This window comes from Bombus pascuorum, chromosome 8 (genome assembly GCF_905332965.1).
Source record: "Bombus pascuorum chromosome 8, iyBomPasc1.1, whole genome shotgun sequence".
Taxonomy (NCBI): Eukaryota; Metazoa; Arthropoda; class Insecta; order Hymenoptera; family Apidae; genus Bombus; species Bombus pascuorum.
The window spans coordinates 6,735,882-6,751,850 of NC_083495.1; the positions used below are offsets into that span (position 1 = coordinate 6,735,882).

General features: G+C 38.7%; 1 protein-coding gene and 3 non-coding genes across 5 annotated transcripts in view; 1 reads left to right on the forward strand and 3 right to left on the reverse strand.

The window, feature by feature from the left end:
• The window catches only part of LOC132910108 (sestrin-1), a 150,940-nt gene that overhangs the window by 62,398 nt on the left and 72,573 nt on the right, over positions 1 to 15,969 (reverse strand). The window lies entirely within an intron of this gene.
• On the reverse strand, positions 2,074 to 2,146 carry Trnak-uuu (transfer RNA lysine (anticodon UUU)). The gene has a single exon. It is a non-coding gene; the product is annotated as a tRNA-Lys (tRNA).
• Positions 2,242 to 2,314, reverse strand: Trnak-uuu (transfer RNA lysine (anticodon UUU)). The gene has a single exon. It is a non-coding gene; the product is annotated as a tRNA-Lys (tRNA).
• Positions 7,228 to 7,300, forward strand: Trnak-cuu (transfer RNA lysine (anticodon CUU)). Its single transcript has one exon. It is a non-coding gene; the product is annotated as a tRNA-Lys (tRNA).

Below are 15,969 nucleotides of genomic sequence, written 5' to 3' on the forward strand. Positions count from 1 at the left end.
ATTGTGAGCAGGATCTGGTATTTCAAGAGAAGAGGGCTTTGTTTCTCGTAAGCCAGGAGATCCCGGTGAAAAGCGTAAATATATAGTTGGACGAGGTAAAATGAAAAACAAACTCTCCGTTTGACGTAATGCCACGTGGTAACACGCGTGATGCACATCGTTGGGGAGTCGTATCGTGTAAAAGAACGCGTTCACAGAAACGAAATTTACGAGGGTCGAGGAGAGACATGTGCGCGCGAAGCTTTCTTTCGATGGAAGTATAGGGAACCAGAGAGAAGGGTGGAAAAACGTGGGAGCACCGTCAACACCCATGGTATGTGTACAGTGCATAGTGTACACGGACTCGATGCCAGAGACAAAAGAACTCGCGGGGATACGACATCGTTAAAGAACGTCTAGGAAAAAAATAACCAGCTGACGGAATAATAAACTGAAACTATCCGTACAAATACAGAGCTCGACCATTAAATTCGTGGAAGAACAAATAAATGCATTCTACGAAAGCTGCAGTATTTATTCATAGTGGTGCTAGTTCCCAGTTTATTTTTCAATAATAGCACCAGTCTTCAATTGTAAATAACTTTTTTTATGTACATCTGGTACGATGCACACGCTGAAATCCTATATGCAATATAAATAGATTGCAAAAGGAAAGTCACGATCGAGACAAGCCGGAGATAAGACATTGAATTAACAGTAATTATTTCTTGTTTAGCTGTATTTTTGATGATGACGAAACGATAGAAGTGACAGAAAAGAATCGATAAAGAAAGACTCGGACGATAACGCATCCACAGGAAGTATCATCGAGACTCGCGATCTCATTGTGTACAATTTATCGTGACATCTGCTATCTGCATAAATACACGGCAGTTAGAGCCGTAACCGTGGCCATGTAAACAATATTATAATAAACATTCTGATGAAATTTTTCGACGATTTACGTGTTCCCGTGTAATCAACTTTTCCACTAGATACGGGAGGGCGGAGAAGAGACAGACACGATTCTTGCACAATTTCTCTTGTTTTTCAGCTTCGTTCGCATTTCGAACTAGATAAGAACGAACACGACCATTTTCGCCTTGAAACAGTTTGTCCTTCTGTCCAATCACGTACATGTACACGGATGAGTTCAGTTCGCCATCGGTTATATGCTATCGGTCGTATATGCAATTCGAAAAATAAAACATCGTAGGCGACGAACATCGTCGTGCAAACGTATACGAACACACGTGTGTCTGTCATTTGCATTTGTACTATACAGATCGTATTCCTGCACCATCGTTTTATATTCGCAACAGTAAAAAAGCATATCGTTTCACCGTTTCGTCGTTTTCTTTATTATTCGACACCATAAAAAAGATCTGCCTCCCCTCGCGTCAGATTAGATAACCACGATTCAACGTGATCCGATGGCAGTCGCTGAAAAAATCGTCGGACATAAATATGTTATTTTGCAAAAACTTGAAATTCGAACTATTCTCGAGTTAACGTCGATCGAATTGACTGAGATATTTTTTTCAAGTATTTAAATAGAGTGAACGTTGCGCGAAGAAACTGAAGATCGTATTTACAGACGACCACTTATTTCATGTTATGTTAATGTCGATTGTGTCGATGTAAAAATGCCACGTTATTCTCTTCTAACTCCATCAACCCTTACCAACTGGTCGGTTATTTGGGAGCAGGCTAAAGTATGGTAAATTATAGCGTTTCCTAAGAATAAAGCAAACGTGTTTTCAATGACCTCGATTCTTCACATTTTTTCCCCTCTTGCAGGAAAATATCGGTATTGAATTACACTGCGGCCACTATAATATTTACATGTTGGATATGCGATTGGAAAGCAGTGTGCAAACATGTTCCATTCTACGGTAGCAAATACGAGAGAGGAACGCCACGGAAATACTCGCACTATTAGCGTTACACTGTCAGCAAACAGTGGTTATTATTTTGATACGCTCGATGAAACCTATGTTTAATTAATTACATAAACTATAATAAACGATTATATTACATTATTTGATTGATTTGAGGCGTTATTAAGTGAATAACTGAGTGAAAAAAAAAAATCGCCCGAACAGGGACTCGAACCCTGGACCCTCAGATTAAAAGTCTGATGCTCTACCGACTGAGCTATCCGGGCGCGCTGGAAGAACCGTAGTTATGAAAAGAACACGTTCTTCGAGTCGTATTATGACGGTTCGATATCTCGGTGGTACAAAAGTATAAAAGAATTTTCGCCCGAACAGGGACTCGAACCCTGGACCCTCAGATTAAAAGTCTGATGCTCTACCGACTGAGCTATCCAGGCGCTGAAAGCAAGATTTCCTACAGTATTTTAAATACAACTCCTTTCAAACCAACCCCTATAATAATCTTATTTTAATAATTATAAAATTTTCATTAACTTTTTTTTCAACCAAAAATATTTTTCTTCGTATGAAATCATATAGACAAACATTAGTCATCCTTCCAGGTAAAATAAAATGTTACAATTTTAATAGCTGAATCAACGTCGACTGACTTAATATTTATAGCGTCATGATTTATCACGATGCATTGATCGGTGCTGGAATATAAATCGAAAGGTCTAGATATCAGAAAAAAACGTCACTTTGCGGAGGATAATTATAAACCAAGCAAGATAATATTATTTTACCCCTTCGACTCGAACAAACGCTCACTTGCTGACGAGTAAAAATGGAAAGGAAATAAAAATAAGGAACATTTTTCCACACGTGTAATTGCTCACGATGGACTATTATTCCGCTTTACGATGTAGTTAGCAGTTAGAGAGACGATGAAACTAATTGCGGCGCAATCGTGACAAAATATTAACGCACATCTTGCAGAACTTTATCTTTCTCTACGCGCGCCGATAAGGAAAAAGCGAGTCGAGGATCGTGACAGATGCGTCCGTATACCTGTTTTCTTAGCAAACAAAAGATTCTTTGTAAGGATTGGGCGATTCATGTCGAGATAATTAACCGCCTACCGAGTTCCATTACTCTTATATTGTAGTCTCTTTCCTGGAAAATAAATGATAAAAATCAACCAGTCAACAACTTTACACATAGAAAATTTGTTGTAATCAGGGTTATAAATGTTTGTCGATTTAATAATTGTACAATACCTCTCTTCTTTCTTTTACATTTTATATCAACAAAAATAGTATGAAATTTAGTTCTTTGCATTATCAATTCCTCTATAACAATGCCAATGAAGTGTAAAGGGTTAACCAAACGAATATTAACGAACCACCTAGTGACGACATAATAATATCGGTTACCTGTGGCAGCCGATCAAAGAGGCGAAATTAATTTGATCGAACAGATAGTATCGAGAAAATTGCTAACGCCAGTCCCACGGAGTGGAAAATCCGTCGACCAAAAAATCTTGGTCCACGATAAACGCAACGAATAATCGATCTTTTGCTCTTCGTTTCTTCTTGTAAATTACACCATTGAAAATTTCGTTCGTTGAAACAATAATTCTTAACCTTTATTGTTAACCATAAAGTAGTAATAAGATTAAATTATTAGTACTTGTTGTATTCAATCTTGGGATACCAGGACGAAATTGAAGCTCGTTTGTTGTATCAGTGTTTGTTATCTATTAACTAACTGTCTACGACTTAACTTTCCATAGACATTTTTCCATAAACTGCTTCATAAGTTTTCCGCGACATTTCTCCCCACTATGTTAACGTTGGATTCTCCTAATCGTCGCTCGTTTCGACAAGGAAAGTTTGCAGAACGTCACGTCGTAATCACTGTAATTGATGTATGATTCCTAACAAATTACTTATTTTAGCCTCGACTTTACTGATTATCATTGCCCTTGTTTTTAGTATTTTTGTTTTCGCGCACATACAGTTGGAAAGACATTACGATACCACAATCTGTATCCTGATAACAAAGATACGAACACTGGCATGATATTATATTCCTTTTACGAAAACATCAGGAAAAATATGTTTCTATTATTGCGATAGGGAAAAGATCGTTTCGCAGAGAGAAAGGAAATTGAATCTAAAAGAGCTAAGAATGAGTGGAAGAATCTGCATCGTCAAACATGTATAACGCATCTATACACACCACTATTATACCACCATCCATCAACTCGTCTAACAAGCAACAAAACCTCTAGGTTCTAGATTGTGATCCAGAACTTTCATTCCTGTTACTTTGTAGCAACCAGACAGTAAACTCGAAGTATTCAAGGAAACTGGCCACCGGTGCATAAAAAACACGACAGAGTGTGACCGGTGTAGCGACCGGTTCGTTGTTGCAATGTTGTTTCGTGTAATTGACTTTGTTCGCAGCAGTGAACCGATTACATACTTCGAAACCCATGCTTTTTTTCTTCCATCTCGTTGTTCCTACAAGCTTTAACAACTGCCATCACGACGAACCTTTTTAGACTTTACAAAAACGAATTTCCTCACCAACCGTTGACCAGAGCTTTGCAACGAGGGCCAAACTAATCATCCAGGAAACGCGTCACGGTTCAGGTGGTTGTATCGATTCCAGCGAATTTTTAAAGATTCGCGCGGATGATTTCAACGAAATTGATGGAGAATTGAATCGTCAAAACGTTAAAGGACGTTTCATAGGTACAGTGGTTCGTGAAAATATCTCAAGCCTCACCATGGGAAACTTTTATTTCCTATTCGATATTTATAAAACATATTGTATTTAATTAACAACATCGTAACCAGATACGACTGTTGTGATTACCTTGGTAAAATTTAAAGCTTGTTTGAAAACTGAAAGCTTCTAAAAAATAGTTCCTCGTATTTCCCGAAGAACTCGTTTAAGTTGTGTGTGTCATTTCTGGAATACATGTGTGATATAGTTGTGCGACGATTCAGGGTCGTCGTCCAGCGGAGACGAGGAGGTTTCTCGAAGAGTACGGCCTCTTGGCTTGGAGCCATTAACTTCCCGATGTGTCAAGTTCTCAATATTAGAAGTTACGCGCGGACCAACGGACCACCTTTGTTTCGTGACGATTGACGACTTCGCTTGAAATTTGCTTTCCTACGCGCCTCGAGAAAGCGCGCATGCAATCACAGTTACACTCGCATCTAAAATAGAATCGTCATTTCTTAAGCCTGCTTTTCTCAAGCTTCTGTCTTAATCTTAATCTCTGACTTTGTTTTGGCAAACCGACAGATAAACGACGTTATAACAGAGGGTTGAGACAATCTTTAGCGTAAAATTGAAATAAGGCAAGACATCAAGCACATGAACAACGATTTTTAAATATACGATTATAGTACGAAGTCTATTCTAACCGCATATTTATTCGAAACAAACTGCAATGACTTTAAAATCAAATGGCTTTAAAATCTAAGATTTTACGATTACCTGTATAGAATATACTAAGCGCTTATTTCTTAACCTATTATTTTTTTAACAATGATGTATTTTTTTTTAACGTTGACGTAATAAAAGATTCTAATATTAAAAAACTCACATGAAAATTCCATAAACGAAGAATTACATTTATCACAAATTCGTGATAATTAATTCCAAAAAATATATTGTTTCTCTAACTGCGTCATTCGTCGAAAGGAGATATGTAGTATCTGAATGAATGTAAAATCGTTAATCTCTTTCCGAGAACTTGAAATGACAAAATTTCGATTACACGTGTAATTTCCGTTTAGCGTAACTCGTCACTGTTGCAATCGAATAAAGCAACAATGTTCCAATAATCTGGCTGCGACGCCTACGATGATGTGACGCGTGCTATATATTATACATATATTGTCGGGATTATATCGTTGTTGCGTACGGTATTACGTCAGCAGTGCATTTCATCAAGGAACGTTGCAAACTCGTTCTCGCGTTGGCTCATCGTCGCTTTAAACAACGATTTCCCAGCCATAACAACAGAGGAGGCCGATAGCGCACGATGCACCGCGATTCGTTAATTTATTACTGTTTATGCAACACACAGGACATCAAGTTTATCAATCGTGGCCGTGGGAAGGATGACTAGATCATTGAAACATCGAATCAATCGTCGAAGCCGACAATTTTCCGCTGTCGTCATGTATACGTGTGTCTGAACACGTCCGCAACAATCATTCACAATAGCGATATTAACAATTGATCGATGAGCATCGACGACCTCTCACACACGAGTACAAATTAATGTACACATACTATCGATCAAGAGGCTTGAACTACTATGAATTTCATGAAACTTAAAAATTTCATCTGTTAACTGGTGAGTTAAATCGTCGCTCGAATTTTTAATCATTTGCAGATAATATTATTAATTTAGGAAATCTCTTTTTCTTACCTGGCAGCTCATCATATCGCGAACTGGATATCTATCGCTCATCGACCACCAGCAAAATTCGCGTGACGTGGCGAGATCTTATCGATCGTGAATCGTATCGAAGATCTATTAGAAGCTCGTAAATACGAGCTACGTCTGCGTGTACGTCGAAAAGCTCGGTGATTAACCTAGAAAACCCGATGATCGTGCATCGACCTGCGAATGTACTCGCGGCAAAAGACGGGGAAAGAGCGAGACACAGAGAGGAAGAAGAAGGGGAAGCAGCCTGTTTCTAAGAATCCCAACGTGCTAGCAAGCATCCCTTGGAAGCTTGCCAGTATCAACCTATCGCAAATATAGGTAGTTAATGCTGGCTTCACACCGAATCTCTTCAATTTTGCGTGAGAAAATTCATTTTACAGAGATGTCCCTAAATCTTTTGATTTCTCCATTTTGAAATCCTTTCTTAAGTATTCTGTCGTGCATCTTTTGTCTCGATATCTTCGACAGATAATTTTTTGTATTTTAGTCGTTGTTAATTCTAACGTTAACAATAAGAAGCAACCTTTAAACGATATTAAGTAAGGAATAATGATTCTTTCAATTGATCGTGATAAGAGCAATACTATCGATTCTCTAATATCTCTATTTTGTAGAGATTATTCATTTAATTATTTGTCGGGCGATAAGAGAATAGATATAATTAGTCGTAATTATATATCCGCGTGTGTAGAATGTATTGAATCTTGCTCCAACGATTTGTCTAATTACCATCGATATCTCTACCCTTATTAATTCCTTAATTCCTCGCGTAAACCTCCGTAAACACATCAAGTATTAATTATCAAGACTATAAAATTCGACGAGTAATTCCAAGTTGCAGATAAATTCGCCAACAATTTCCGATTGAACGTGCTTGCAATTCTCAAGGTAACCCGGCTAGCTCAATCGGTAGAGCATGAGACTCTTAATCTCAGGGTCGTAGGTTCGAGCCCCACGTTGGGCGATACCAGTCTTTTTTTTTTTCTTTTTCTCAAAAACACACAAACCTAACGACATGTATACTCGAGATTTAACTCCACAAGTCTATCTCGAAAGAATTAAGCATCCGATAATGGTCGTGGGACTTTTGCACGCGCACGAAACCAAAATCGTGTCGGAAATTTTTCCCGTTTCAAGGTACAAGTCGCTCGAGGAATGTAAATAATCGAAATCTTCGCGTAATCTTATCAGAATCAACAGACTAATGGATTCGCAAAGCTACGAGAGAGAGAGAGAGAGAGAGAGTGACTTAGAAGGGAGGAGAGGAGAAGAAGAGAGGGATAAAGAGGAGAGAAAGAGAGACAGAGAAAGAGGGAGAAGCACGTCAGATACATCACGCTGTGACAAATCCGATTTCGTTCGAACGAAATAACCAGACACGATGACGTGACGTAACGTCACCTTCGTGTAGACGAAACCACAGACAAGTTCGTAGAACGACGACGATGCGCGTCAAATTCGTTGCTTCCTTTAAATGGCTCCCTTGGTCCTGTGCCTGCATGTTATCCGACAGACCCTTCTATTAGAATTTCAGGGTGAATTCAAGTTTTCAAAGGCCTGTTGCCCGTGGTGGGGATTTGAGGCAAGTAAAATTCGTCGAACAGGTGCGCTCGTTGGTGGAAAAATCGTTGCGAGGGCAAAGAGAGAAGAAGAGGATAACGCGGAGAGGAGGAGGCGAGATCGAAGCGTGCAGAATAGACAGGCCGAGGTGCCAGGTGTTTCTGAAAGTTATTTTCGAGTGCAGTTTCGATGAGAGTGCAGAGGGGGATAGGGCTGGTCCGCGGAGTCGTGTATTTTTAGGTGGTGCACGGCATGCGGCACACCACCGCAACGTTTCGACACGACCCGAAATAAAGTGTTTATCGAACGACACGGTAGATCGCAGCCGGCACCACAGCCTTTCGTCCCTGGCTAGCGAAAGTAGATCGGTTTACGGGACACGTACGGGAGACAATGCGTAATTAATAGCCCGTGGTTCCTTCCGTTTCCGATCACCACTCTCTGTCTCTGTAATAACGTCAATCTAGCTGGGAACGCGTGACTCTAATTGCCGATTCCGACTGTATCGGTTGGAGAACGCGAGGGATGTGCTATGGAATATAATTGATTAGTTGAATAGTTGATTATTACATTTGGAAGAAAGAAAATAAAATGAATAAGATGATGATGGATGAATTTAAAATGCTAAAGAAATATTCATGAATAATTAGTCGAGATTGGAAATAAAAGTGTGGAGTACTCCAATTGCATGCTGACTATACCGATATGTTCGATTCTTATAGTTTGGGAAACAGAACGGCCATTTACTAACCAAATGATTGATACAAACTCCGAATATGTATCTATATACAATGTACATTTCTAATCGTTGTTTACCCAAGTCTGTTATTGATTACAATACGTAATCATCACCTTAATAGCCACCTTGATAACGCTGTTTTCTTGTCATGCACCGATTATGAGAGTACAAAGTAACAGTCTAAGATTAACTCGAACACCGTCGCGATTAAGTAGTTTAGCTAATAATGCTCGTGATCTATACATAACTCGAGCAGTTATAACTTTCATACTATACACGTAAGAAGAAAACTCGCGGATATTTCGGTTTATAGTTCGATTGATAGAACAAGACGAAATTGTCTATGAAGTGGGACAGCTATGTTTACGATATGAAGCGGATGAATTCGAAAAGCGAAAGAGAAGGAAACAGAGAAGACGATCTGCCAGAGAAGAAAAATTTCACGCGTGTGTTTCGTTCGATCGCTCTAAGAGACACAGAAGATAGAATATCAAGAGTATGTTGGAGTAAAAAATGATTTTGTTTCGATAAAGAGTGTTGACGTACTTTATACTGGATTTATCGCGGATTGGCAGATTTCATAGGTGAGAGAAACCTGGCGGGTGAGTGCCAATGGGGGCCACCACGGAATGGACACGTGATAATGCCAACAGGGAGTGTAGGTAAACGCACGTGCGACACGCAAAGACGAGCGGCGAGAACTCGGGATCCAAAGTAGTGAGACGCGTTATAAACGCGTCCGAGTACAGCTATTTTGCGACTGGCCTAATTCTGACGTGGGAGACTGTTTGCCGTCGGATTTTCGTCGAATTAAATTCGGATAAATGTCTATCTATCTACATAATATATACAGTCGTAGAATAATTCTACGTTACATTTACAATTTCAGTTCCGTCACTTTTGTATTTATCTACAAATACAACAACTTGCTAACTAATAATTGAAAGGCTAATACGAGATAGATTGCAGACTATAGAGTTTTATCACGTAAGCAGCTTTTACTACCTTACGTCGAAGAAGAGAAATGTCTAGTTAACATGATCACATTTTTTAAAATTTTGTACAGAACTTGACTTGTTGTATTATCAAACTTTTCCCTATTACGTACAACAATTTCTTACCGCAGCTAACTCGTACAATTACTAACTTACAAAATTGCCTAAAAATATTTATTCAATAGAAGTAGATCCATTAAGTAGTTTGTAAACAACAACCAGTCCAAGCTAATGGTAGTAACACAAACAATCTTAAATTTCAATGTTTGAACAAAATAAATAACGTAGTAAAAGCATCCACCTGAACAACCAAGAACTGGCTGCCAACAAGCTTGAAAACAGTCGAGTAACTCAGGGGACGGTAATAAATTCGCAAGATGTCTACTTTTGAGGACAGCTCGCGAATTCACCCGCAAGATTTAACCACGGGGCTGAATGATTCGTGGAATCTTCGGTATTTGTTTTAAATAGAACGCAGCCTGAAAATAGTCGATATGTTATTCGAATAAGTCTGTATAGCGCCCGGTCACTAACGTAACGAGGGCTTTCCGTTCCGTGATCCTGTTGGATGGACTCCATTGTCGCGTATATTCGGCCCTTGCCGTCTGAGAAATTGTGCTGCTGAAATATTACACGGCACGTTTCCAAAACTCGAATTCGCGCGTATTCGCGTATACTCTCAAAAAGCATCGCGTCACACGCATACGTGACTACCGACAGCGAGCAAAACACGCTGCGTAATAATAGAACCGAGGAAGATTGATTAATTTTCGACTCGTTTAGAGACCTGTCGGTGCCATAAATCGATATACAGCAACTCACGAAAGTATTTCAACCATTACCAAGACTTTTTCTGAACCTATATATTACATTATATGTAATATATGTAATATATTATATGTAATTTATTATAATTATTATATGTAATTTATTATATGTAATATATTATATGTAATATATTATACTACATATTATATATCTATATATTATATTACAAGAGCTTCTCTAAAGTCAACAAGTACACGAATAATGTTCAATTCTCAAAGAGCAAATTACTTGCTTCAAAAATGTTGAAGTTATTAGATGTATGTGAATACAAAGGAACACGTGGATAAATTGTAAGGTAGAAAATATATTTTTTAAATACTGAAGTGTAAATACAAGTCGGAATATAATATGAGTTGATCCAGATCCACACGCTAGCAGTGTTACCCTATGACTGAAAACCCTGAAGCCAACGTTGCCTGTGTACTGTTCATGGTGTGCCTTCGTCCCAGTCTTTTGTCTATACGCTGTCGATGGTTTCAGTGCTTGAGAAAACTAAAAGACCAGATGTAGAGTTTTCTTAAAAGTGATGACCACTTCAACAAAAAATTATTTTGTTCATTATATAATATCAAATTTAGAAAATTGCGTTTGCGGAATCATCACTTGTTCTTGCTTTTCAATTTATGAAATTGCTCGATCGTCTTCTGAACGGCTCGTATATTCACAAAAACTTCCTACGCTGACCAAAAGATACTCTTGCATAGATTCGACATTACTGCACGTGGTCGAAAATTCGATTAGTCATAATGCAGCAGCGTATGAATCATAGTTGCGGTTGTTTCACGCTCTTCTAATCGCGGCTATAAAACGAAACATGTCGAAAAAAAAAAAAAAAATGAAAAATAAGAGATTCACAGAGGAAAGAAGGAGGAGCGGTACTCGGTTGGCTACCAGCGACCGAGTGACTCATCGGCAACAACTCTTCTTCGCGCAATGTTATTTCAGCGTCGACCGAGCGAAATGATAGGAGTGAAAGTGCTATTAACGTGATGCGTATCGCTCGATGCAATTGTTAATTAACCACGCCAGCGTCGACCGGCCGCGCTTCGTGTGCGGCTGCAAAAAAAAAAATCCATCTGAGTCACTTTTAATTGGGAAAAGCCGGTCGACGAATCGATCTCTCCACGGTCCTTCGTTGCCATTCTTCACGCGAGTTTTTCTGCCACGTTGAAGAAATTTTACGCGAATCTCACGAACGATCGAAACACTATAGAAATTCGTTCGTTAAGTCGATATGACATTGATAAAAATTTTTCAAGAGTTCAAATACTTCCGTGTAATTCACTGTATGTACGATTCTTAATCTTAAGACAATCGTTAAAAATGTACAAACACAAAATTGCACAAGTATACATACAACTGTTACAATATACGATGTTCTACTTATTTTGAGCAATTTAATTGATCAAGAAGCGTCGCGTCGCTTAAATGCTCTTTTAGAAACAAGTTGTTAATTTGCGATACATCACGACTTGTGTTTACTTCGAGTTTGTTGGCAATCTAAAGCGAACTGTTGGCTAAGATAGTTCGAGTACTCAGAAATTAGCACTATTTTAACCGTAATTGTTCGATTTCGCCGATGCAACTTGATGTGTACGTTGTTGTTTTCGTATAGCGTGTGTCTGACGTCAAGAGACTGTTTGAAAATACGACCCATTTAAGCGCTTCAAAATACATTCCACTTGACTCAAGATTTCAAACATAATATCTATACTTTCGAACGCCTCGTAAAGTTTAGAAGATTTATAGATTATTATTCTGGTACAATAGCCAATATGTGCTGTAATATTTCCTTTTTCGTTTCATAATTGCAGCCAGTCTTTTTTATCATCGATTCATGTAAACAAGATAAAAAAATTACCATAACATGTTTCGTTCGTAATTACAAATCACGTAATAAGGTCTCAAGTTTCTTTTACGATTTTATTAAATCAGAATCTTTGCTGTGTATCTCTGAATAAAACACGTTAAAAGCTTCTTTGCATTGTTTCGCTATTTTATACATTTCCATTATTTTCTCGACGATGCGAATAATTTCTGTACATGTAAATGTATGCGATTGTATATCTCTATGATTTATATCGTTCCCATATGGATGCAACCTTTTTTTAACTTGACATGGAATTTGAAATGCAATAAGAACGCCTACGTATATCAATAAGGCGATATATCGATAAGAAAATATAATAAAAATTAAAAAACACGTAACTTTCGAGTTACAGCATTATAGAAGCGTCATAGATCGAAATATCAGGAGACAGATGAAAAATGTGCAGAGGATCACGCGAGATCCTAAACTCGGGCAGTGGGTAATTATAATTTGCCGTCATCCTGACGAATCTAATGATTCTCGAAATTGTTTCGCAACACGTGGGCATAAACAAGCCAAAGATATCGTCCGACGTTAGCTCATACGCGAAGGTAAAGATAGAACCTCCTCGTTTCGCGTTTGCATCGTTCGCGACTGTGTAATAAGTGGCAAAGGTGTCTTATTTTGGAACACCGGGTGGATGCCGCGAAGAGAAACCAACCAAAGCAATTCGATGCAGCCGATCATCGACTGTTTCTCGTAAAATCTCGACATCATCGACATCGTCGATAAACAGTCGCGTCGCGTCGATCGAAACGGGCCATCGCGGATCTCTCCTGTTTATTGGAACAATTCCAAAGACATTTCCGTTTTGGCCGAGTGCAGTAAATCTTCATGCTGTAATATTCGTATAACTTTGCGACTCGTGCAACTTTGTTTACAGCTGTGTTCCATCTGGATCTGTTCTCCGCGAAATATTTGGAATTTTTAACGCGAAACACCACTTTTCGTAATCGTTACGTTACTGTTTATATTGCAATAATACTAACATTGCGAATTGATCATATTTTATAAGAACTTATAGAGAGATAATCGTTGATGGACATTTAAGGCACGTACAATTTCTAACCACTAATATATACAAAACAGTGTTCATTGTTCCAATAAAGAATCGTACGTGTTAACAATAGAAAGGAAGTCTTAGCTTTTATAATAGAAGCGGAGTAAAGTATAGAAGGAGCATAGTTCGAGTAATTAAGAGTGGTACTGTATAATAATAGCCAAAGGCTTATTTTTTCCTCGCATTATGTATCCTTTCGTGTATTTTCCATGTGGCTTCCTATGATGCAAATTTCACGCATTGATCGCCGATAACTCGAGCGTTAATTTATTCGTTTGTTACGTTTATTTATTTTTTTTTTTTCTTTTTCTTTTTCGAAGCGAAGGGAAATCATTATTGGAGCAGAAAGGCGTGCGCGTATACAGAATAATATTTGACAGAGGAGTGTTCTGCAATCGCTGTACAAACTTTACGACATGCCAAACAGGAGACGAGTACACCATGTTTTGTTTCCAAGTGCTAAGACAAATACACTCGTTCCTTCTTATTTAATTTTTGATACGAAGAAAGAAAAAAGGAATAGCCGAACCAACCAAGCTGTACACGACGACGATGACAAAGAGACGCCAACGTTGACTGAAATTCAAATTTTCATCACAGATTTTTCATGCAACGTTTTGCGTTTTATATGCCACGATTTGGAAACAATAACGATTCGAATGTTGAACCTGACAAATTTGCATGTTAGAAATCGGACAGTTTTAATACGATGCCTATATAAAGCGAACAATCCTTCATTGTATCGATCGGCTCGTTTAAAATGACACATCGTTTATCCGGCGAGAAACGCGCTATCTATCCCTTTGATCTGATGCCAGTGACGTTCAACAGATGTACGTGTTCCGTTACTAAATCATCGTTAAGGGGATACAAATTGCGCGCAATTTTCCAAACCAGCTCGTATATTAATCAGTGTAGAAATGAAAAGTGAAATAAAGGGAGGAACGCACAGGGGAGGAATAAAACCGAGCGATCGATGCGTTGATAAACAGAGTAATTGTTAACGTTCGCGTAAAAGGCCGATTCTCGTTCGATATCGTCGTTACGTATCGAAAGCCGGTAACCGTCGCGTGAAGAACAAAAATTAAAGAGGAGAACAAAGGCAAATTACTCTATAATTATCCGTAATCTGATGTCGTTGATTCTCGTTACGATCTGAACAGAATAGAAGGGATTGTCGCAATAAAGAGGCAGCTCCAGTTTCCAGTAAATTGAGTAAACCAACAAAGATCAATTAAAAATCGATCAAAATCAAATCGTTGTTTTCAAAGGTGCTTTAAAGTCATAGTCGATTGATATTTGTAATAATAACAAATTTGTCTACTTTTCGATACCTATATCCTTATTTTCAGTCCCAATAAATCAAATTCAGATATTGTCGTAAATATTTCAACTATCGACAAACACGTCGAATTGCTCGATCGAATAGAGTAAGACGAAGGGGTGCTGAGGTTTATCGACACGTTACTGAGAAAAGGCAGTGTACTCGCGGATATTATGCAATCGAGAGAATCTCTGGCGTCTCGCTTGATGCAACAAGTGTCTTGCGGAGCGGCAAACGTGTCGTTCCTTCCGCGAAAGACTTCACCGGTTTCGAAGACCGCTCCTTGTTTTTCTAGAACGTATCTTATCGATGACAGATTGCAAACCGCCGTGGAACACTTTGCACGTGTTTTCTATTCCACTCTAGTCGATACCAGACTACCTATATCATATATTACAACGTATATATCGGAACACATTTTAATCTCAAATTCTTAAATCCTTTCCAAGTCTAAAGTCTTAAATCCTTTCCAAGTCTAAAGTCTTAAATCCTTTCCAAGGAATCCTTAATTTCGTAGCTCTTCCAAATATTCTGCTATCATTATCTAAATATCATGGTCGTTCCAAAGGTATCAGCGTTTTTTTTTCTCGGTCGAAAATCAAGGAGACCGCGCCTAGATCTAGCAAACAGTATCGTCACGCTGTGTCGTCAAGAACAACGGCGTCTTTGAGAAGATTCGACGCGTTCGATCGACAGGATCCGACGAGTATATGCCCTTCGCGCGAACGTAAGGTAAATACGGCGGTAAAGCGAAATGAAACGCACCGTGCGATGGAATTTAGTCTCCCGCGATAGAGAAACGCTGCTAGAGATGTTATTACATAAAAGATAACGGGTGCGAGCAACCTACTTTGCTCGTGAAAGATTATCTTTTTACGTAACCCGTGGCCAAGCCGAAGATATTTAAAGGACTTTGTACTATTGCCACTGGTTACGGTCGTGTTTTACGAGGCGAGAGGGATGATTTGAGCGAACGAGAACGGCGAACCCGTGGATGTTTAAATTTCATGCAAAACGTTTCCTGGTACGTTTGGCCGATCGTTCACCGTTCTGAGAATTCCCTCGTTAACCGATGATACATACCTGACTTCCTTGGTTCGAAAATCGGGAAAAAAATTCTTCAGTGAGATAGCGACGATAACCGTGTAGTTTATAGTAATTCGTGAAGTAATTACGACTTGGCTAAGCTGCCGCGAATGTGATGGGAAACAGCGATTCGTTCTTTGACTTTGACATTCCGTACTAATCATTTATCGA